Here is a 23,214-nt window from a genome sequence, read left to right on the forward strand (position 1 = left end):
GATACCTGCTACAAAGGATCCATGTACTAATTATCACCCCGCTCGTGAAAGGAACTGGGTGTTCTTGTCACAAGTTCTAGGCTGCTCCAAAAATTTATATGCACATGAGACGTAATGCAGCTTAGTCCGGCTCCATCTCATGGAGGGCAGGGCCACATTAATCATACCTGTGACGGGTTGAGAGAGGGGCCGAAAGAGGTCGACTGTTTGGGGCCCTGTGTGTTGATGTTTGCCAGACATTTAGGGCTGGTGAAGAAACGGGAATCATTGGAAATAGGAAAGAACGGTGCAGCTCAGCTGTGGGAGTAAAAAGGAAGTTGAATTATATGTAATATATGGGCTCACTATGACTTGAAAAAGAGCTGGCACTGAGGGACGACTGCACTCAATTGGTACTACCGTACATTTTTTTCAGGGGGCTATCCTTGCGGTCGGTTCGTGTTGGCATGTTTGTTCAATATGGACCACGTGTTTTACAGTCACACTCAGTGAGTGCATCTACACATGCAATTAAAGCGAAACAATAAACTCCGGAGCAGTCTGAGCCAGAGTAAGCTACTCTTAAGTGCAACGACTACATGTGCTCCTGGGACAGCAGCAATTTGAGCCCGGGCAGAGCAGTTTATGCCAGGGCTGCTTAGCCCTGGGCTCCGGGTGCCAGCATCGGTCAGTGAAGGGGCTGGCTGGGACACGAGGGTGCTGAAAGTGCGGACCTGTGCGGCTAGGTAGCAGGCAGGAATCCGGCCCCCGGCTGGCTGGGATGACCAGGCACAATTTGCACCTGTGGTCAGATTAAACATGCATTTAATCACAGTAAATTACCCCAGTGTAATTTAGTAGAGTCCCTGATAGTACTATTTTACTGTGGCATGAATTAGTTTACTACAGCCTAATACCATTGCACATTTAGACAGAGATGCTCCACTCCACAGCTAATTAGTCTACTCTGCACTTACGTGTAGACACTGCAAGTGTTGGCTGCATTTAATAAACCTCACAGTTGGTTTCCATGACTAAGCACATGCTTATATTAGCAGCAGTTCAAAGACGGACCATATATTTAGTGAGGTTTCCTTGTATGCAAATATAAGGCAAGGGGCTTTCCCCCCCCTTGTATTTAAGTGAATATGGTATGTTAGAGAAGCTTTTGGGCACAAAGTACCTTTCTCAGACCAGATGAACCACAGCAAACAACAAGTTCATAATATATTCCTACAAGCCGAGCTGCTGAGTTTTGCACAACTCTAATAAAAACTTAAAACATGACCATGTATGTACTGTGCCACATAGTATGTGAAATGACACTCTAATAATCCCTCTTTATACGGTGTTCTTTCCTCAAGCCCCACCAGAAACTTTCAGGCTATACCCTGTTTGAGATTCAATTTGAACTAAGCAGAAACTTATCCAGGCCATCTTCAAAGATGTGCCTGATGTCCATAATAATTAACTGCAAGGGAGTAGTTCAGAGGCTGCAGTCTAGCATTATTGCCCTGCTTTTGACTGTCGCTAGCAAGTTCATGGGCAAATGGCCTGGACTGCCATCCATTAGCAATTTCCACAGCGCTGCAATTTATCCCTGTCATTTAGAGCTCGCATGCTATTATTTAGTCTATTTCAAAGATCTTATTACATTTTTTATTCATAGGGAGGTTAGATTTATATATTGAAGATCAATAAAAGCCTCTATCATAGCTACATTATTAATAAGGAATACATTACATGTAGACAGACAGCCCACGCTATTGGATTTACTTAGAAGATATGCTTTTTGGGGCAATTCTGAAAATTTACTACCTGTTCAATCTTCTCTCCTTTCCCTCAGTCTCCCTGGGCACCCATCCCTAGCTCATTCTGCACAGAGATATTATTCACTTTATTTAGCATCCAATGCTCACCTTCCCTGCAGCTGAGAACATCTGGGACACCTCCTCTAGTAGCTCCTAAATTCAAATTTTGTTGGAACAGAGATGGAGCATCCTTAATGGAAGCCTGCTCTTGAAAGGCTCTCCATTATTGGTTGGACAAGGCCAAACTTGCGGGCAGGATAATAAGACTTGCCTTTTTTCAAGTGCCCATATCTTATCCTTTCCATTTCCCATCGGTTTGTCTGTCTTGTCTGTTTAGACTGCGACCTGTTTTGGGTAGAAATGATCTCTAACTCTTGCACTTAGGGTATACACAAGGCACACTAGTGTCCCTACTGCAGTTAGACTATCTAGGGGTATTGTAATGCAAGGAATTAGAGAAAATATAAGGTCAGACACTCGCAACCATATTGCCTTCCTGGGCTAGAAGTCTGTACCCGGCTCTGTTGAGCCTGTGCCCGTGGAGAAAGGACTATCAGCAGGACTTTGAGGCGCATGAGGGAAAAGACTAAAGTAGGGCAGGGCAAAGGGAGGAAAGCTTGAATCCTGGTTAAAATTCTGCTCTTAGCTGAGGAATACAGATATTGCAGCTGGCAATAACTGAATCAAGACTTCTTGTCCATGAACTTGCCCGTACACTCACCTGCTTTGTCAGCAGCCCATAGACCCCCTGGTTTGTATTCTTCCATTTTATAGTAGCATCTAGACATGCAAACTGAGATTGGGGGCCTTGTTTCTCACAAAATCACTGCCAGTGAACAGCCTGCAGTCACAAGTGGGGTCCCACGAGGATCTGTGCTGGGCATTCTCATTTCAGTGACCTGGAAATAGGGATGCACAGTGAAATCTCCAAGTTTGCAGATAATACTAAACTCTTTCAGGTAGTCAGATCCCAACCAGATAGAGAGGAGCTGCAGAAAAATTCACAAAGCAGACTGAGTGGGCAAAACAGTGGCAGATGAACTTCACTGTCGACAAGTGCAAGGTAATGCACATGAGGAAAATAACCTCAATTATATGTAAACAATGCTGTGCTCTGAACTAGCTGTTACGACTCGGGAAAGAGACCTTGGAGTCATTGTAGATAGTGCTCTAAAACCTCAGCTCAATGAGCAGCGGCGACCAGAAAAACTAATAAAATGTTAGGCATCATTAAGAAGGGAATTGAAAACAAAACGGAAAATATCATCATGCCACTATACAAATCCATGATGCACCCACATCTTGACTACTGTGTGCAGTTCTGGTCTCTGCATCTCAGAAAGGATATAGTAGAAATAGAAAAAGTACAGGGAAGGACGACCAAGATGACCGGGGGATGGAACAGCTGCTATCCCAGGAGAGATTAAAAAGGCTAGGGCTCTTCAGTTTGGAAAGCAGGCAGCTGCATGGGGATAATAAAGGTCTACAAAATTATGAAAGGTATGGACAAAGTGAATAGGGAACTGTTATCCACCAGGTCCCCGAATATTGGAGCTTGAGGGCACCCGCTGATATTAGTATAAAATGGGTTTTCAAATAACAATAGGAAGTACTTTTTTATGCAGCACATGGTTAAGTTGAGGAACTTATTATCACAGGAGGGTGCAGAAGCAGATACCACCAGGTTCAAAAAGGGACTAGACAAATTCATGGGTGATAGAGCCATTAAAAGGTACTAAACAGAACACTGTAAATCCATGACGGTGCCAGGGAAGCTATGACATCCTAGACGTTACTTGTGCATATTCTCTCCCCAGGGCTGGATTAACACATAGACAAACTAGGCACATGCCTAGGGCCCTAAGTGAAGATGGAGTCCAGCTGTGCTTATTTTACATAGTATCATTATTGAGTGAAAAAAGTAATATAAATATACAGTATTAAGTAGGGGCCCATGAGTTTGGTTGCCTAGGGCCCACTAAAGGGTTCATTTGGCTCTGGATCTCTCTAAAGCATCCACTCCTGCCACTGTGGAAGACAGGACTGTTTGTTACACCAGAGACTTGGGGTGCTAGGCCTATTCAGAAATTAGAAGGAAGTATGGGTTGGACTGTAAGGTGGGTAGAAAGCTGGCTGGATCATCAGGCTCAATGAGAGTGATCAATGGCTCGAGGTCTAGTTGGCAGCCGGTCTTGAGTGGAGTGCCCCAGGGGTTGGTTTTGTTCAATATCTTCATTAACGATTTGAAACATGGGATGGAGTACACCCTCAACAAAGTTGTGGATGACTCCAAGTTGAGGGGTGTCATAGATACGCTGGAGGGTAGGGCTTGGATTCAGAGTGACCTTGACAAATTGGAGGACTGGGCCAAAAGAAATCTCATGAGGTTCAACAAGGACAAGTGTAAAGTCCTACATTTAGGATGAAAGAATCCCATGCACCGGTAAAGGCTGGGGACTGACTGGCTGGGCAGCAGCTCTGCACAAAAGGACCTGGGTCGCAGTGGACAATAAGCTGAATATGAGTCAACAGTGTGCCCTTGTTGCCAAGAAGGCTAACAGTATACTGGGCTGCATTAGTAGGAGCATTGCTAGCAGATCGCGAAAAGTAATTATTCCCCTGTATTTGGCACTGGTGAGGCCACATCTGGAGTACTTTGTCCAGTTTTGGGCCTCCCGCTACAGAGAGAATGTGGACAAATTGGAGAGAGTCCAGTGGAGGGTAACCAAAATGGTTCAGGGGCTGGGGTACATCACTTCTGTGGAGAGTCAGAGGTAACTGGGCTCATTTAGTCTGCAAAAGAGAAGACTGAGGGGGGATTTAATAGCAGGCTTCAGCTATCTGAAGTGGGGTTCAAAAGAGGATGGGGCTGGGCTGTTCTCGGTGGTGGCAGATGACAGAACAAGGAGCAATGGTCTCAAATTGCAGCAAGGGAGGTTTAGGTTGGATATTAGGAAAAACTCTCTCACTAGGAGGGTGGTGAAGCACTAGAACAGGTTACCCAGATGGGTGGTGGGATCTCCATCCTTGGAGGTTTTCAAGACCCGGCTAGACAAGCCTTGGCTGAAATGATTTGGTTGGGGATGGTCATAGGCGGAGGAAGAAAAATAATTTTACGGGGGCTGACTGTTGCGTGCACACACCCCCCACAGGCAGGGGGAAGGGGCAAGGGGAGGAGAGGGGGACTGGGGCTGGGTGAATGGGGCCCTGGCTCGGCTGGGTCATGGGACAATCTCCACAGTGCAGGAGGGAGCAGGGCAAGGGTGAATGATTCACCCTGCCCATACCCTACTCTCCCCTGGACTGTGGGAGTCTCAGTCTGCGCCCTCCCTCCCCCCCAAGCCCAGGCAGTGATAAAGAAAGCAGATTGAAAGAAGCTTACCTGCCTGCAGCTGGGCTGGGTCCGATCCTGGCTGCAAGTGCACAGGGCATCTGTGTGTGCCTGCACCTCTCCCTCCTCCCCTGCAGCAGCCTGCGGCCAGGCTGCCCTACAGCCCTACCTGCTGCCTTGCATTTGGTTGGGGGCACTGAGCGCTTCTGCTGCCAATGGGGATGGTCCTACTTGGAGCACGGGGCTGGGCTAGTTGTGACCACCTGAGGTCCTCCCAACCCTGAGTTGTGACCTCTTGGGTCCTCCTATCCCTGATTTTCTATGATTCTAAGTCTGTTCATATTTCTGGAGGAGGGGCACAAAGCTTGTAACAAGTGATTTTGTGGGACAAAAAAAGGGGAAAGCAGGTATGGGAGTGCAGGTCAAAGGTTAATAACAAGTGCTTCAAGGGGGGGCACCAAGCAGAGCACACCAGCCAGTGCCCACTGGCTCTCCAGTGAGTCCAAGGAGCCAGTGGACACTATTCAGTGAAACTCTGCCCAGAGACACAAATAGATGAGGGACTAGCAGATGGCGCCAGATTTACTGGGGGTCCCCCTAGCCAGAGCCTCCTTCCTGGTCAGGTAGATGGCCAGCTTAACTACGGCCAGAAGAAGGCTGACCAGGAGGTCCCAGGGCTTGGTGTGGCCATGGACAGGGAGTGCATAAATGGAAAGGTGCAGGGAGTAGTGCAGTGAGAACCCTAGCAAGAGGTTTTGGAGGAAGCAGTGAAGGGGCTGCAAACGGGTACTCTCAAAGTGCCAGGGTCTCCCTCTGCTGACAGAAAGTGTCTGGGGTGTCCATAAAATGTGCCAGAAGGCTCTGTGATGGTTTCTAGTGCCTCTTGAGTTGAGAGTGGAGTCTGTCGGAGACTGGATGCTGGGTTACATGGACCGTTTGTCAATATGGCACTTGCTATGTTGCGATCTAAACAGATGAAAGTGTATGTAGCACAGCCCTTTTTAGAGACTGAAACACTTAGAGGTGAAGGAACTTGCTCGAGGTCACACACAGAAGCAATGGCAGAGCATGTCAATGAATCAGGATCTCCTGAGTGGCGATAGAGAGCTTTAACCACAGGACCTCTTGTTCTTTGTACTCCAGGAACTGCAAACTCTTGTGTGAGTGACCATCTTCTTTCCCGTCCCATATCCAACATTTCAGCCAGCTTCCAAAGATGTGCCCTTTCATAAACCTAATTCTAGTCAACAGTAATTAACTCTAATCACGGTAATTAATGGAGAGTGGTCAGCAATGGGAAGATATTAGCCGGAATAATCAAATCTGACGAGTCTGACGTTGGTTCTGCCTAGGCAACAAGCGGGGGAATAAGTCAGCTCATCTGTACTGCACTTGTACCCTGTCAAGGTTTATGAAAACATGAAGCGTCAAGCTCATCAAATGTGATTCCAGCTACAGTTCAAGCTCTGACCTCCTCGAGATAATTAATGTTATGGCAGTTAATCATGTAGAGGTACAATAGGCCAGCTCATCCCTCTAGGCCAGGGATACCCTATGGGATTAGTACTGAGTGGGATCCCAGCCCAAGGCCCCCCTTCTAACAATGTATGGTAAAGGGGTGCAAACCCCCCCCCCCCCCACCCCTATCCTAGCTCTTAGGCATGAGAAGAGGCTGAGCCTTTTTGCTGCCTTGGGGACGATGGCTGCAACTGTCAGGCTGGCAAAAGAAATGTGATTTAATCGAAACCTCTTCACAGTCTGAGTCAAGAGATGAGTCACAGGCCTTTGCACTCTCCCATCCACCCGGGCTCATTGGCAGTACATGTGCAAAGCAGAAAGGGAGGCAAGCCAGGGGCATGTTCGGTGCCTCTGTGAGCTCATTGATCACCACTGCTTGACACTATGGTGGCCACAATGGTCCCAACCAGATGATGCCAGGGCATCGGAGAAGCACACAGCTTAGACTTTGGGTATGCCTGTCTTGTGCTTGCAGGGCAACATAGCACAAAAATCCATGAGCAGTCTTTAAACAAACCAGGTCAGGTGTTGCAAACAGTCTAGCCATGGCAGCTTGGAGCTCCTCATGGGATAATTTGCCCTGCTGAGAAGTTGCACGCTGTAGCTGTTCAACTGCTTCAGGTACACAAGGTAACTTGTTCACAGCTGGCTTGGCTAGCTCTATGCTGCAGCCTGGAAACGACGTACCTGGAGAGACGCTGTCTTTCTCTGATCTAGCAATCTAAACAAAGAATCCTTTGTGTATTCATTACACCCTACCCCTCTTCTGGCATTAGGAACTAGGAAAAAGGTAGAAAAAATTCGGAACTAGGAATTAGGAAAAAGCCAACATTGTGTACGGGCGCCCTATACGGTTATGATGCTGCTGCCAGAGCCGACAAGAGCGCACGCTGGCTCGACAAGGCAAGCAAGACAAGATCTTAATAACAACACAAGCATTTTCCACAGCAAGAAAGGGAATTCAGAGAGTTAACAACAAGGTCTTGTTCTCTCTACAGTCTCTTCCCCCTACTCCAGCCACTTTCATCAAGTTTGCCCTCTTTAAGAAAGACGGCACTGTGCAATGGCTGGATCAGGGTCCTGGGAGCGCCTCCACCATTCCTGAGATTTCTTGGTGAAAGGTACTATGTAATATTATAAAGGAAAAAATAATGAGACTATTTTAACTCTAATAAACGTGATTCCAAAAAGAAACTCAGAAGCATTAGTAATATCATCATTGTCATCATGCTTATCACCATACCATCTAGTAGCATAGCATCATTATCATCATGTCACCCAGACAAGGATCTTTGTTCCAAGCTCTGTGGATATACATGACAGTCTTTTCCCCCAAACAATGCACAATCTAATCGTATGATGAGACGGCTTTTAAGGTGAACAGGCAGAGAAGGGGAGGGCCAGTGCTAGCTCACATGTGGCATGCAATAATGTGTTAACAACAGGAAAGGACCTTGCTGGTAACCCATCAAGTTCCCTTTCTTATTTTAGAAAATGCTTGTGATATTATTACTAAGGGAAGGTGTCACTGGCTGGGCATTGCTGTACTTCCAGTGCCAGAAGAGCAGCATGACCACCGCTTTCACCCAGACTGCAAAACAATTCCAGGACAAACTTTCTGATGGGTGTAGCTCCACCAAGGGCTCCAGATGTGATGGCAATCACAGAGCTGGGAGGTTGCAAATCAGCCTAGAGATTGCTGGCACGCCTAATTGGCAGGCCCTCACACATTTCAGAGCTGGAGCGGGTTTTAACTCGATACATTTTTGGATGAAGGCATAGGGAATGAACTGGTAAATGGCTTTGCCATCTGTAAGAGGGGAAAAATAGAGGGGCCAGGCAGTGAAGAAAGCATTCTTTGGTGAGGCATGCGACTCGGGGTCCTCTCCTTAAATACTCCCGTCGCCTGATGATTATCGTTCCTTTATACCTCAAATTGCAAATCCCACTCTGTTTGCAGCCAGCATTAGCAGCAGTAGGTTGGCAAGACTGATGTCTGGCTGTTGTCATCATACAGTGCATTAGGACCACCTGTTGTAAGATGATGGCTGGAAGAGAACACTTTCTGCCCTCCATAAGAGAAAAACACCTTGTGGCATCACTTACATCATTACAGCTTGTACATTTGTTTGACATCTGGTTCAGCTTATTTGGTCCTATTTGTCTTGTGCCTGGAAAAAAAAATATCCCAGTACATTTTTTTTCCCCCCTGATGCTGATGGTTATGCTAAATACATATATATCTACAATGCTCCCAAAAAAGGAAACCCAACTGGTCTGTAATAATCATGCAGCAGTTAATAGTCTTGCAAAGTTTCAAATCATCTATCTCTTCTGCTTGAAATAAACTGTGTCCCTGATCAGAATGCAATAAGGTATTTAGTGGCATTAAGCACTTCTAACTACACTATTTATTATGCTGTGGATTGTAGTTTGTTACTAGGATTCCTCTGCCATTATATGATTTTGGAGGCTTTTTTTCTCTCTCTCTCAGGAGCTTGTAGTACTTAAAACTTGTTGTATAATAGTTAGGATAATCATCCAAATTAAATGCGTCGCCGCTGTACGATGTTTTATGTTAATTCTATTGTGTGGTAGCAAATGCATAAGAAAAAAGGCTGCAGATTGGCAGGGGAGCTGTGAAAACTGGAGCAGGACATGATTCTGCTCGCACTTCTGCAGGCCTAAATCAAGAGTAGGTCTAGTGGTCTCCCTGAAAATGTGCTGGTGTAGAAGCAGTGTCAGGGAGATGAGAATTAGGCCCAGAGAACCACCTTAGATCCGCCAGCGGATTCTCACACGGTGATCTAGAGGTGGCAGCCATTTCAATTGTTGTTTTCTGATGGAAAATCACTCGCATCATATATCAGCTCCACATCAGGATGGCTTCACTCCAAACCCACCGCATCTTCCGGAGAACCTGGCCAAGCCTTCCAATTCCCCATTAATTCTTCATTCCTTTATAAGACACCTTTGTCCTCCGCCACCCGCCTCCCAGTCCAACAGCTCAGCCTCTGTACCTTTCAATCACCAGCCCAGAGGGACAGCTTGACAGTCTGGGTATGAAGGTGAAGGTCCTAAGCGATGCAAATTGAAACAACTCCATCCATGCTAAAAGAGCGATGGTGAGCTGTGCCAGGTGAGGATCTATCCCCCCAGATGAACCATGAGTCCTGACTCCAGGACTTTTTTTCTCCATTGCCCCTGCACACAGATAATGAATAGCGCTAATAGAAGAGCAGAGGTTTGCATGAGGTGGGGATTGTGTAATGCAGGTCACAGGGAGTTGTGTTGTGAAGCTTTTGGCAGGCTTATCTTGGGTGTGCTGTGCAAGCACTGGCATATTGCTAATTTACTCCCCACATCCTACCATGCACCAGGTCTCAAGAAAGTTTTGCTTCTGGCCTCTGGTCAGATTGTGGCAAAGCCATAGAGCTTGATTCACTATTGCAAGGTGTGGAGGGCAGTGATTTACACTGGAGCTGAGCGAGCAAACAGTGCAACCCTTAGGACTAGGTAAAAGTTCACACCTGCTTTGCTCTTTCATTGCATGAGCCTGCACAAAATGCCAGGCAACAAAGGATTAGGCTCCTGCTCAGCAATATGGACTGAAGAAGATTTGAGAGCTGGCGAGACTTCCCGGACAAGGAAGGACCGGGCAAAATGGGATATGAATGTAGCTGTCCCATTGGAGGCACATCCCAAGTTCAAAGGGGGATCCCACTAGCCAGCCCAAGACACCCAGATAAGACTTTGAGTCCTGGAATCCATTTCCCACATTACCAAACTTTTGCCATAACCATGAGGCCATCCTTCCTCTGCTGTGTAGAGACTGGTGCAATATTTTTAAGCGATTCTCTCCAGGCAACAGACACCTGTGAAATGGGCAGAGGTGGTACAAAAGCTGAGAGCCAGGCCTGCCCCACTTCCTCAGTTCCCCATCTGAACAACAGGGCAGGACAGATGGGTGAACCAACAGGTTGGAGACAAATTGGTATGCAAGATACAGCTGAGGCAGCCTTTATATCAGAGTCTCACAAAGGCAATTCTCTGCAGTTGATATAAAAAGGTGTCAGTTCTGGTTTAAGTACTGTATTACCAGCAAAGATTTATCTGCTTCAAAGGCAGGCCTCATGCCACCGAGGGAATAAACAGCTCTTCTGCTTATCTGTTTCGCATAGTGCAATATTTTCTCCATTCAACTTGGGCTCCAAAAATACTTCTTCTGCTTTGCTATTCATGTTGTGCAATGTAAAACAACCCCAAGTCCCCCCTCCACCCCCAATTCATACAAATAAATAATTGGTATTGCAGCAGGCCCAAGCTGATAGCCCTGGGCTGAACCCCTTTCTTGCTGAAAGCTGCGAGCCGTGTGTTTGGAATATGAATCTGACTCGGGGTTTGAGCACTTTGCCTCCTAACACTGCTAGTGATAAAGGTTTCCAGAAGCATTTCAGCGACCGAGGGGCCAGATTTGTAAAAGCGTTTAGGTGGCAAGAGATGCAAATAGGAGCCAAGTGGGATTTTCAGTTCATAAGCACCAAGATGCCTAACTTTCACTGATGTTAATGGGATCCGTTCATTGTTTAGTGGTGTTGGATGCATTTCTGCCCTGCCTGCCGTAATACACTGTTGGCACAAACTGTGAGGGATCAGTCACCGGGCCATATTGAGTGCAGTTCTGGAGGTGAGATCTATTTATGGTTTGGAAATGGCCCTCACTGCTGTAACATTTGAGCTTCTTCCCAACTTGGACATGTTCAGCTCCCAGGATGATTATTTCCATTGTGCAGATGGAGAACCGAAACACAGACATGCTTTTTCAGGCTGTGTAAGTGCCTGAAGATTCAGATAGGTTTGCAAAAACCTGTAGGTTCCTAACTCCCATTGTAAACTGTGATAGTTAGACACTTTGAAAAATCCCATTACAAACCCAGATACCTTTCAAAATATGTCCTTAATTGACTTGAACCCTAGCACAGTGCATCCTGGCAAAAAGACCTTCCATCTTCCCTCTCGGGAGTGACCGAAGGCACCCAATAGGTAGGGTAGCAGTGCCAGGAAGCCAGCCTCACCTGCCCTGTGGCTACAAAGAGTCTTCTGTTTCCTTGGCTCTCACCAGAACTAAATTCACTCAAAAACCAACAAAACAGCGACCAAAAAGAAAGATTAAAAAAAACCAAAGCCCCAAACAAATAAGCAGTCTTTTGATGCTCCATTAGGTGATGAAGCGACTGTTTGGCTGTTCCAGGTTAAGTAGCACCATCCATAGATCAATAGATAAAACAGCTTTCAGCGGCTCATTTGCCAAGCCGTCTATGTTGGTGCGGCACCTGGAGTTTGTGGAAATGAATGAGCCCTGGCCTTCACGTTTTACTAAGCAGGAAGGGGAGGAAGAGCAAGCACGGCCAGGGCTGCATGCAAAGTCGAGAGCTCTTTCTGTGCTCACGCTATGGATCATTGGTTTTCGGGCAGAGAGAGAGACAAGGAAAATCCCACTGACCTGGAGGACTTGTAAAAGATCAACTGGTTTAAAAGTAAACACCTGGAACCTGATTGACAGCCAGAGCTTAGAGTATCCCAAGCAACAGCCCTCGGGAGAGATGCTCTCTGTTCTTTGTGGATTAACCCCTAGCAGAACCAATGGCGCTCTATGGAAAACACCGAAACCCATTTTATTTTCAGAGAGGTCTGTGTTCCCAGCATATCATTTCTAGCATGCTTTCTTCCTTCTCCGTAGGGCATGGCTTAGAAACTGGGAGCTGGGAGGAGACGGCAGTGGCACAAAAGGCAGTTAAGCGTCCACTTCTCACTGGAAGTAAATATGCATCAGGGACTCCACTTTTCTCCGTGCTTTTGAAAATATGTGCCTGGGAAGTGCATTAGTTTCAGAATACGTAGACTCCCTGGAAGCAAACATTCAGATTCCAGCAGCATCAGCTCTTTGCAAGTGAATAATAATGCAGCAGTAGTGGGTATTTATATAGCTTCTTTTCTCTACGCTCTTCAGGTTCTTATACTGTGCCCATCGCCATGGTATTCCAGTATCACCGAAAAGTGCTTTCTGGCAGTTATGATCACAAAGCACTTAATGAAAGTGGGTGAACACTACTCTGTTATTCCCATTCAACAAACTGTGAAACTGAAGCATAGAAGGCAAGAGTCCTTTTTAAAAAAAATAGGAACAGAGTTACACATATAAGATATAGATACCCAGGGCCCTAAGGAACGATGCCATTGCATACTTTAGGCATGTCAGTTAACTCTTTGTCACTGATTTTTGCACGGTGGCCTTGGGTAACCAATTCAGCATCCACATTTTCTCCTCAACCCTGTGCATCTTGCACAACTGCCTACCAAGTCACAAAAAGGGCCCGCGAGTCCCCAGTCCCACTAGAGCAGGGGTGGCCCAAAATGGCATGAGCAGCCTCGGCGTTTGGCGTGCGACAGCTCGGGGAGGAGCAGCAGATATAGCAGGAGGCAGAAAGAAGAACGGCAGATCCTGCAGGGGAAGAGCATTCAAATGGCACCTGGGTAGGGTACAGGGCTAATTTGTGGCACACCGGCCAAAAAGTTGGCTCCCGCTACACTAGATCATATTCAAGATAGAACCAAGGTGCCGTCTGTTCTGGGCAGCATCCATGACTGAGCTCTTTCTCATGAATGGGCATTTTTTATGATATCCCTGGGTAGATTTCCTCACCAACAATAGTGCAGTTCTGGGCTGACTTGTAATCCAGAGGTGACGGCATGGTGAATGACCATGGCTTCCATTTAAACTCATGATTACTCATCTGTAGTACCATATGTATATAGCAGTGCTATATATATATTCCTATATATATATATAGCACTGTACCCCTAAACATATCAAGGCCCTGTCTTGAGGTGGGAAAGGGTCATCATCCCTGTTTTACAGATGGGAACACAGAAGCACAGAGCACTAAAGCAGATCTTCAGCAGAGCCAAAGAAAGAACCTGTATCCATATGTCCCCACTCCACCTGCTGCTGCAGGGACATGTTTTCTCTCCGACACCATCTCCTTTGAACCAGGTGTTAAGTAGCAGGACTATGAATTCTGGATGCCGGGCAATTCACTGTGCTGCATTGTGCCTCAGTTTCCCCATCTTCAAACTACGTATAATAAAAATCTATCCGCTTTTGGAAGGCACATCCTGCTCTTTGGCTAAGACCCGCTGCTGAAGAGACTGTGCGGTGCATCATCTTTTCAAAGAAATACCAACAGGCCATTTTTAAAATTATGTCTTTAAACATATTTATATGTGGCCACATATATTTTACATGCCTGCACAATGCATTTTATGAAGCATATAAAAAAAACAAATAGAAATTATCTATTTCTCCTGTACAGCTTGTCTCTTTTGGGGGGAGAGATAACGAGGACTTATTTCATGTTGCTGTTCATGGCTGGATGCCGTGCCATAAATTGAGAAACAAGTTTTGAAAAATGCTTTTTCTTTTAAATGCCATTGTAAGCAGGAAAGATCCAGCAAACAGGAAAAAAATATATATTTGCAGGCTATCAGCTCAGAGTCCTTTTTACTCTCTTCTCTCGTTTGCTTGGAGGAATAAATGGGCTCATTCGGCTGGAGGGTTCCTAATGTTAATCGGAACAGAAGAGCACTGTGTTTGCAGAGAATCGGGATCTTCCCCTTTGTAAACTTTACAAAATGGTCACTCTGCTGTTCAGGAACAATTAGATTAAATGGAGGCAAAAGCTGACACCACATGCAGGCGTTATAAATGAGACAGGCTGATTGGCAGCACTCCACATCATCAAATATGCAGCATGGATATTTCATTATCAGCCTAATTCAGAGCCTGGGTCTACGGCTGGGTGGTTTTAGAAATTAAACTGTACTTTCACCTCTAAAGAATGCAGTTCCCGCTAGTCAGTGAAGTGGAGAGATTGCCATGCCACTGCTTTATCGAGTGATTGTGCGGGGTGGGGGCAGCAGGCACTGGTATTCGATGTGAACAGGTTTAGTGGCTTCACCTTCTGTAAGAAAAAAATTAATCACATCCAAAGTGATCTGGTGGGGTTTAGAAATTAGACTGTACTTTCACCTCTAAAGAATGCAGTTCCCGCTAGTCAGTGAAGTGGAGAGATTGCCATGCCACTGCTTTATCGAGTGATTGTGCGGGGTGGGGGCAGCAGGCACTGGTATTCGATGTGAACAGGTTTAGTGGCTTCACCTTCTGTAAGAAAAAAATTAATCACATCCAAAGTGATCTGGTGAATGAAGCCAGCAAGCTGTGCAGTTATGGGAATGTACAGGAGTTAATTAGCCAACTGTTTTGCTGTGGTGAGACCCCTATGGTGCACTGGAGACTCTTCGAGGGAGCATTGCAAAGGGTTTGCTGGCAGGGTGGATTAACACCCTAGGACTCTAGCTCTGGAGATCAGGGCTGAAAGGCACCAGAGGAGGCAATTCAACCCTCTGCTGGTCCTCCGGCTGCTACAGGAACCAGGAGAGCATATGCCTCTTCCATCCCCACCCGGGCTACCAGGGGTCAGTTCTGATCTTAGCAGATATTTGCATGGCTTTAGGACCCGTTCTGAATTTTGCTGCCTGCAATGACCCCTATGGGCTGTTCTGTAAGCTAGGTCAAAGGCATATGCCAGCCCTAACCCTGCTCAACATGGTGTGCTCGCTGCACTGTGAGCTATTGCAGAAGAGTTGGCAACAGCTGCTCTGCATCTGTCAGGGACTTGGCGGATTTGTTTCCTGCGGGAACCTTCTGACAGATTCGCAGCCAGTAGCCACCAGTAGGGATAAACTGACTGCAGCACAGGCATGAATCCCCTCTGCATGGCTCTTGTCTCACTCGCATCAGCTCTGAATGTACCCTTGTGACTTCAGTGTTGCCACTCACGATGGGCATCAAGGCTGGGTTGGGAGAACTGTAGGGGTTCCCTGGAGGGACCAGCTGAACTAGGCAGATACAGTAAACGCCGGTCCCCCATCCACACTGACAGGGGTTTGAACTGAGCTGATGTGGGCAGGACCAGAGTTGGCCCTTGGGATTTCAAGATTTGATCAGTGCTGCCCCGACTGCAAGGTACTTGGACGCCCTGGGAGCTCGTCTCTGTGCGCGTGCAAAAGCATCATCTATAAGCAAATGCCCACTGCTCTCTGCAAGAACTGGTGGGAGGTACTGGCTTGGAGAAGGGACTTGCGCCTAGCCCTGATTTTACTCCCATGTGAATAAACCCTGTTGGTCTGAACTATGAATTTTTCAAATTGGGGGGGACTAATGCTGGGTTCAGTGGGTAGCACCTCGGGGCATTTCACATAGCTGAAAGGGTTTTACAAGCATCTGAACCAACTCTAGAAATACCTGGATTCTTTAGTGAGTCCAAACCTATAAAGTAATACACAAAAGCCTTGCAAACTGTGCAGATTGTGCTATGAAAAGTAGAACGCAGCCTGGAATAGAAGGGCGGGAGCAGGGTTGGGAATGTAGTATAAGGACAGGCCTTGGACGTGCAGCCGAGTGCCAGAAACAAACCAGGAGTAAGAGATGGAGCACCTGCACAGAGCTGTGTGCGCAGTGGAACGGGAAGGCTTGCTGAGGGTTGGGAATGTGGCACCCTGGGAGAGCTGTATTGATGGTGGTAGGGTCTGCAAGAACAGGGGTATCCTTCAGGCTAGGGACATATAGTGCGTTGAAAGAAAAGTATGTGGACAGAGCTACAGTATAGAAGCAGCACATCCACACCTGAGTAGAAAGTTGGAAAATGCTTGCTTGTACACCCACACACATATATACACCCATATACGCAAATACATGCATAGGATTTCCCAGAAACTAAGGGCTGCTACATTTGTAGGGAGAGCAGGGCTCCAGTAAAGCTATGTACCATAGGGCATTCAGGTGAGCCAAGGTGGTATCAGGACATGCACCGCAGGAATAGTGTAATTCTGCTTCCCAGGGTCCAGGTTTTACATGCATATTTTGTTCTGCATGAGGCCATGGAGCGGAGAACAGCAGTAGAGCTACAGAGAGGACAGGAGGCGCTAGATATAGGACTTAGTTTTCCTCCTCAGTTGGCAGCAAAGATTAGAAATGTGAACACTCGGAGCACAACTATGTGCTTTCCATTTAGTTTAATAGTACAGTGTCCTGTGGCTTAACCCTCTGATCTCCTAGCCCCATGAAATGCAAATTTATGATAACTTATTGTGTATCTTGGAAACTCTGCAGAGTATCTAGCAACCATTGAGTTTTGTGGGCCCAGATCTTCAGCAAGGTCAGAGCTCTGCTCCGTGCAGTTGAGAAAAGGGAGCCTGAAGAGGGAAGGGAAGTTGCTGTCAATTGTATTCATTTGCACTGGCTCATTCTCCAGCTGGAGACTGAGTATACAGCATGCTTTACACTGGCACCCTCACATGCCTGACAAACACCATGTGCCAAGGGGAAGGGAAGCAGCCGAAATCTGTGGAAGCCATGCTAAGGAAATCCCAGGTACCCCATTAAGTTGGTTTCCCGGATGCTTTTCACCCCTGATGCAGTGTAAACCAGATCTGGCCGGCAGTCTTTAAATGGGTGGGAAGGTGGAGAAGGAGTCAGATGCTTCTGAATCATGGTGATCCAGTGGAAGACAGACGCTGCTTCTCCCAGGGCTGTGCCAGGTTGTAAGTAGCCCCATCTTTGGTTTGGCATCAGTCGTGATAGTCCATGGTTATTACTGTAATGGCTTTTAGTCAACACGATGCAGTTGTATACTTGGAGCTGTTTGATTTAATAACACACATGAAGTAAAATCCTGGCATGTAGAAGCTGGTAAAAGTGTTGCTGTTGACTTCAGATGGAAACCTGATTTCACCCTGATGCCTGCTCTGAAGAGTTTATAATCTCAAGAAATGGTACAATAGACACTTTCTACCCGGCCTCCTGCTTACCCTGCTTTGAGAGGAGCCGTAACCTGTGGTTCAGGTATCTGAATGGTACTCAGGAGACCTGGGGTCACTTACTCTGGCACAGGTCTTCTTCAGCTTTAGGCAAGTTGTTTAAGCGATGATTTTTATACCCAAAAGAATACAGTTTAAATTAACAGGACTACTCCTGTGGGCCAGGGGCACTCAATGAGCATAAAGGTAGAAGCAGCAGCCTTGTAATGGCCTTGTGCCTCACTTCTTGTATTATCCAAGCCTAGCTCATGAGGTCTCTTATTGTTAGGCATTCAGGTGGACAACACAGAAAGGATCACAAACAGCATGGCTCAGTATAGGAGGCTGGATGGTTAATAGTTTTTGGCAGATCCAAGCCAAGGGTGGGCTCAGAAATGTAAACTTGACGTGGAACGAGTGCCAGAAAGAGAGAGAAGTGAGCCTGGGCTTAAGCGACCTGCGGCGAAGACTGTAAGAGATTGACCCAATTGAAAGTTTCTTGCTCATGTCAATGAGCAATTGCAAAGTATCGTGCAACTACTTTGGTTTGTTGATATTTGCTCTGGCTCTGATCTCTCTCTGAGACCAGTGGTGGGACGTATGCAAGAGAGAGATTTTGCTAATCATTGGGATTCAAGATTTTTGTTGCATTATTGCATGCAGTCCGTTTAGAACAAGTGGGATGGCGCTTCTCCATGGGTTGAGCTTATGATGGGCAATGTGAGATGGCCATACACCTGAATACAGACAAGGTCTGATGTTGGAAAGACCAGGAGTGAAGAGCCTGAAAATACAGAGCACATTGGATTGACAACATCAAGGTCTGCTCTCTCACCTGGGAAGACCTTGTGCTGCCAGCAGCTGTCAGGCAGCATCAGGGATGCTGGCAGGGGGACCTGCCCAAGCAGCTTTATGCTGGTGGTGTTTTAACTTCAAGTAAATCGTCAGCAGGATTGATTTGGTGTTACCAGCATGTGCATGGACAAAAAGCTGGGTCTTCCTTTCCCTCGATTCTTTTGGCCAGCTAATTTCCTAAATAACTGTGGTTGCTCCTATGTGGCTGCGTATGGAACACATGATATGTCAAGAGCTTGCAAATAAAGCTTGGTGCTATTCACTTGAGAATAGCATTTTTTTTCCCCTACTGCAGTCATTTTTATCTCTCTCTCGCTCCCTCTCTCAGCTATTAAAGATCATGGCAAGTGGAGGTTTTTCTAACCTGCCAAAGTATTTGGCCACCGGCTAGCAGAGGCAAGAAAACTTTAGGATTTATTCATGGACACCTGTCAGGGGCTGTCATTCCCCCAGCTGAACTATAGCCTGAAGTTTGCTGTTCTATAAATCAGCTCCTCTTGGACATCATAACTCTTCTTTATAGGTTTTCTCCCTCTCATAAATAAACCTCATTCCATATGTATATACTGCAAAAGGCACAGTTGATTTGCAGCCCTGCTCAGGTTGAGGTGGCATTTCTTTGCCAGTTGACAAAAGTACCCAAAGTTTGGGGGGGGGGGGGGTGTCTTCTGCAGGTACTGGGTATGCCAGGAAGAAAGTGTGCTTGTGTGCTCCTCCACCCTAGCTCTACAATCAAGGGATGTGACCCACTAGACCACAGGAGCTAAACAAGGTTGGCCTGCATTGCAATGCTTCAAGGAAGGTTTGGGCACTGCAGATGGGTATCAGTTGGGGAAAGTCAATTTTTCAGACTCTTCTGAGTCAGTACTGAATCCTCATGCTGGTAGGGTACACTGGAGATGCCGGCCTTTTGATGAGTCCTGAAAGCAATGTCCCGCTCTTTGCATCCTTCAAAGTCTATGGAGCTTGTTGTAGTGCAAATTTACTGAGAGCAAGAGCAGAAAACACATTTCTCTGTTTAAGTAGGTCATTATGTGAAACCCAGGCACTATAGTGGTACCCAACTTGTGTGTGCTGGTATACTTTTGCTACCGTAACTTCCCCAAATATCTACATTTTTACAGCGAGGGACAAGAGGCAGAGAGAGATTAAATGTCATGCCTCGGGACATACAGGAGTCTCTGGCAAAGTGAGAAAGTGTATCCAGTTGCCAGTACAGACCTTGACCCAAAACAGTCTCTAATTGCAAGGAACATACATTTGCCCAGATTGGGATCACTGAGAAGTCACCAGCAGAATTAAAAGGCTAAATTGGAATAAATATTAGCAATGGGGGCAGGTCTTTCCTTCTCTTTCTCAACAAATGGTGTATGTGTTTGCAGAGAGGATTTGAAACCCATGAAAGACTCGCACCTAAATGCTTAGGTCCCTGGAACGTGACAAAGGTGTCCAAGTTTCACCAGCCCTGGGCTCTGCACGGCACCCAGCATCACCTCCTCGGTGTGCAGGCGGGGGTCTTGACCCTGCATTGCTATCTGCCGCAGGCAAGGGCTTCGGCAAGCAAGCGGTCACTCGAGGGTTGGCTCAGCCTTCTCTCCAAACCTGGTCTTTGTCTGGTCAGGTCTGGTCTCCTGCAGAGCCACAGCCTGGCCATTACTCCAGGCAGGAGGAAAGACCTGGGTCAAGAAGGGTAGTGGCCTGCTCGTTGGAGTGCTGCCTGGGGAGTGTGCAATTGTGCGTTTCAGCCCTGTACCTGGCAGGCTGGGCCCTGCTTGTCTTTGTTTCTTGCTGACTATTTCGTTGCTGTGGCCAGAGATGCTGGGACAAGGGGCACAGCTGACAGCCTCCTATTCAGGAGTGCTTGCTAGCCTTGTGGGGAGAGTGCTGGCTTGGGGGTGTAGTAGCATGGGTTTGAATCCTGGCCTGGTCAGGTTAGGTGATTTCTGGGGCAAGTTCTTTGCTCTTGTGGCCTGCTGCCTCTTTCATTGCTGTGGCCAGTGGCACCGGGTCAAGAGGAGCAGCCGACAGCTTCTATCCAGAAGTGCTTGTTAGCCTTGTGAGGAGAAGTGCTGGCTTAGAGACTTGATATTGTGGGTTCAAATCCCAGCCTAGCATGGTAAGCAGGTTCCCTTGGTAAGCTGCTGTCTGGGGCAAGTTCTTTACTCCCCAGGCCCCCCCGACTCTTTCATTGCTGTGGCCAGAGGCGCCGAGTCAAGAGGCGCAGCCGACAGGTCCACAGGAAGGAGAGCTTGCTGGCCTTGTGGATGAGGCACTGCCTTGAGACACTGGTGGCATGGGTTCTAGTCCTGTGTGTGTCTGGGCCTGGTGAGTGATCCTGAGTGAGCCCAAGACCCATGGCCTGGGTGCCCCCCTAGCTGTGCTGTTTGAGTGCACAGCAGCTGGGGTTGGCTCCATGCTGCTTCTCAGCATGACTTAGGCTGCTGTGCAGGTGCCCATGTGTACTGTTGTTGCAGGACCTTTTGGAGGTCACGGAGAGGTCGCCCGGGTTTGGGGGCGTCTGGTTTTGGCACTCCTGGTGTACGTGTACAGTCATCCACGTCTGTGTTACTGATTATGTATACACCTTTTAGTCACCGGGAGTCTCAAAACCAGACTAGTAGTACTTCTACATACACATCCACTGTACACTGGACATGTACACTGGGAGTGCCAAAACCGGACGCCCCCAAACCCGGGCGACCTCTCTGTGACCTCCAAAAGGTCCTGCAACAACAGTGCACCTGCACAGCAGCCTAAGTCATGCTGAGAAGCAGCATGGAGCCAACCCCAGCTGCTGTGCGCTCAAACAGCACAGCTAGGGGGGCACCCAGGCCATGGGTCTTGGGCTCACTCAGGATCACTCACCAGGCCCAGACACACACAGGACTAGAACCCATGCCACCAGTGTCTCAAGGCAGCGCCTCACCCACAAGGCCAGCAAGCTCTCCTTCCTGGGGACCTGTCGGCTGCGCCTCTTATCTCGATGCCTCTGGCTACAGCAATGAATGACTCAGCGCCTCTGGCCACAGCAATGAAAGAGTCAGGGGGCCTGGGGAGTAAAGAAAGTTGCCCCACAGAGCAGCTTACCAAGGGCACCTGCTCACTATGCCAGGCTGGGATTTGAACCTGGGAGGCTAAGCTTCTAAGCCAGCACTTCTCCCCACCAGACTAACAAGCAGTTCTGAACCAGAATCCATCAGCTGCTCCTTTTGACTCGGCGCCTCTGGCCACAGCAATGAAGGAGGCAGCAGGCCACAAGAGCAAAGAACTTGCCCAGGAAAGGGCATTACCTGGCCAGGCCAGGATTCAAACCCACAACACTGAGCTTCTTAGGCCAGCACTCTTCCCACCAGGCTAGCAAGCACTTCCATATACAAACCTCTGGGCTGCGCCCCTTGACTCAGTGTCTCTGAGGTGGAAAGAGAGAGACAAAGACTGGGGGCTTTGGTGTCTTTGACTGGGGCCCTGTGTTATTCAAGATAAACAAAGACACCAGTCACACTGTGCGCACCAAAAGACCCACTTTTCCCTTATCAGGACTTGACCTCTACTCTTTCTGGCATAACAGCATGGGACTTAGTTACAAAAACATGCTCTTCCCCCCACCCCCCCGGCTACTGGAAACCCTGGTAACACGTCTTCGGTTGGGCAGGTTCCTCCTTGTAGGCACTAAGTTCCCCCGGGTGAGAGCCTCAAAAACCACAGTGGGTACAGCCCCAGCCTGAAGTGTCATGGTCTGTTGGTTTTAGGCCCAGGTCTGAACCTCCATTTTTCACTTCCCATCAGAGAAACAGGTCCAGCTAGGTGAGAGCAGGAGCACCTCACCCAGGAGCCCCAGCAGCATGGCAGAAAACTTGGCTAATGAAACTTTAGAGACCTGGGATCACAGCTCTGCTCCAAGTCAGGTCAGTCTAGCGGGTGTACATCTACCCTGACTTTGGGGGCTACGTGGTGAAGTGCTATGCCCAGGTCAGACAGCCTGGGAGGCGAGTCAGGCTCGAGGCTGGGCACAGGTACTGCCTGCCCTCTGCCTTTTGCACGAGCTGGCCTCAGGCAGCTCCTGCAAGCCCCAGCCTTCAGGCCTCATTTACACCCTGCACTGCTTCCTCCCGCTGCGCCTAAGTCTCTCGGTGCCTGACTTACCTGGAGCATGGCAGGGCCTGTGGCTGCACACGGGCACATCCATCTGCGGGGGCTGCGGCTGGAGGTACAACGTGAGGAGGCTGCAGAGGCCTCTGCTGGGGCTGCTGGTCCCGGCTGCCAGTGCCCCAGCTGTGGCACTTGGGCACGGGAGGGGAGGCCAGGGCCAGCTGCACCGTGCGGTCAGGAGTGCTAGCCGGGCTCACAACAGATGTTGCTTGTGAGCAGTGATTTATGCTCTGCTCAATTACCTTCCGCCTGTATTAGATGATGTGTGGTGCAGCAAGGCTGGTGGCCGGGGACTTGCACCAAAGTTGCAGGTTCTTGGGGGAGCGGTGGGACAGGTGCTGATCATGGGCAGTCAGGCCTGATGGGCACTCGCGAGGCTCCTTCCCAGGACAAGCCACCTGTGACTCCAAGCAGCCCCTGGGTAGGGTAGGCGGGGAGAGGACTGGTGGGTCAGCTGCTCACACTTGGGAGCCTGCAGGGACTCAGAGCCATGTGTCATGGACCTGGGAGCTGAGCCCATGCCAGCCCCGGTGCCCTGTCTCTGCTGGGACCTGACACCCCAGAGGCAAGGGCTCCCCTGCAAAGGCTGCTGCGGGGGCACTGCCACAGGCTCTGACTTTGTAGCAGTCTTGCCTTTGCCCGCTAGGGGCAGAT

The 23,214-nt window shown here is 48.1% G+C and overlaps 1 long non-coding RNA gene across 1 annotated transcript in view; it reads left to right on the forward strand.

The window, feature by feature from the left end:
* The window catches only part of LOC102378941, a 54,474-nt gene extending 40,643 nt beyond the window's left edge, over positions 1–13,831 (forward strand). Inside the window, exon 3 of the long non-coding RNA XR_323759.1 lies at positions 13,559–13,831. This is a non-coding gene — a long non-coding RNA (uncharacterized LOC102378941). The remainder of the gene's footprint in view (positions 1–13,558) is intronic.
* The last annotated feature ends 9,383 nt before the right edge of the window (positions 13,832–23,214 follow it).

The sequence above is a fragment of the Alligator sinensis genome, unplaced genomic scaffold (genome assembly GCF_000455745.1).
Source record: "Alligator sinensis unplaced genomic scaffold, ASM45574v1 scaffold98_1, whole genome shotgun sequence".
Classification (NCBI taxonomy): Eukaryota; Metazoa; Chordata; order Crocodylia; family Alligatoridae; genus Alligator; species Alligator sinensis.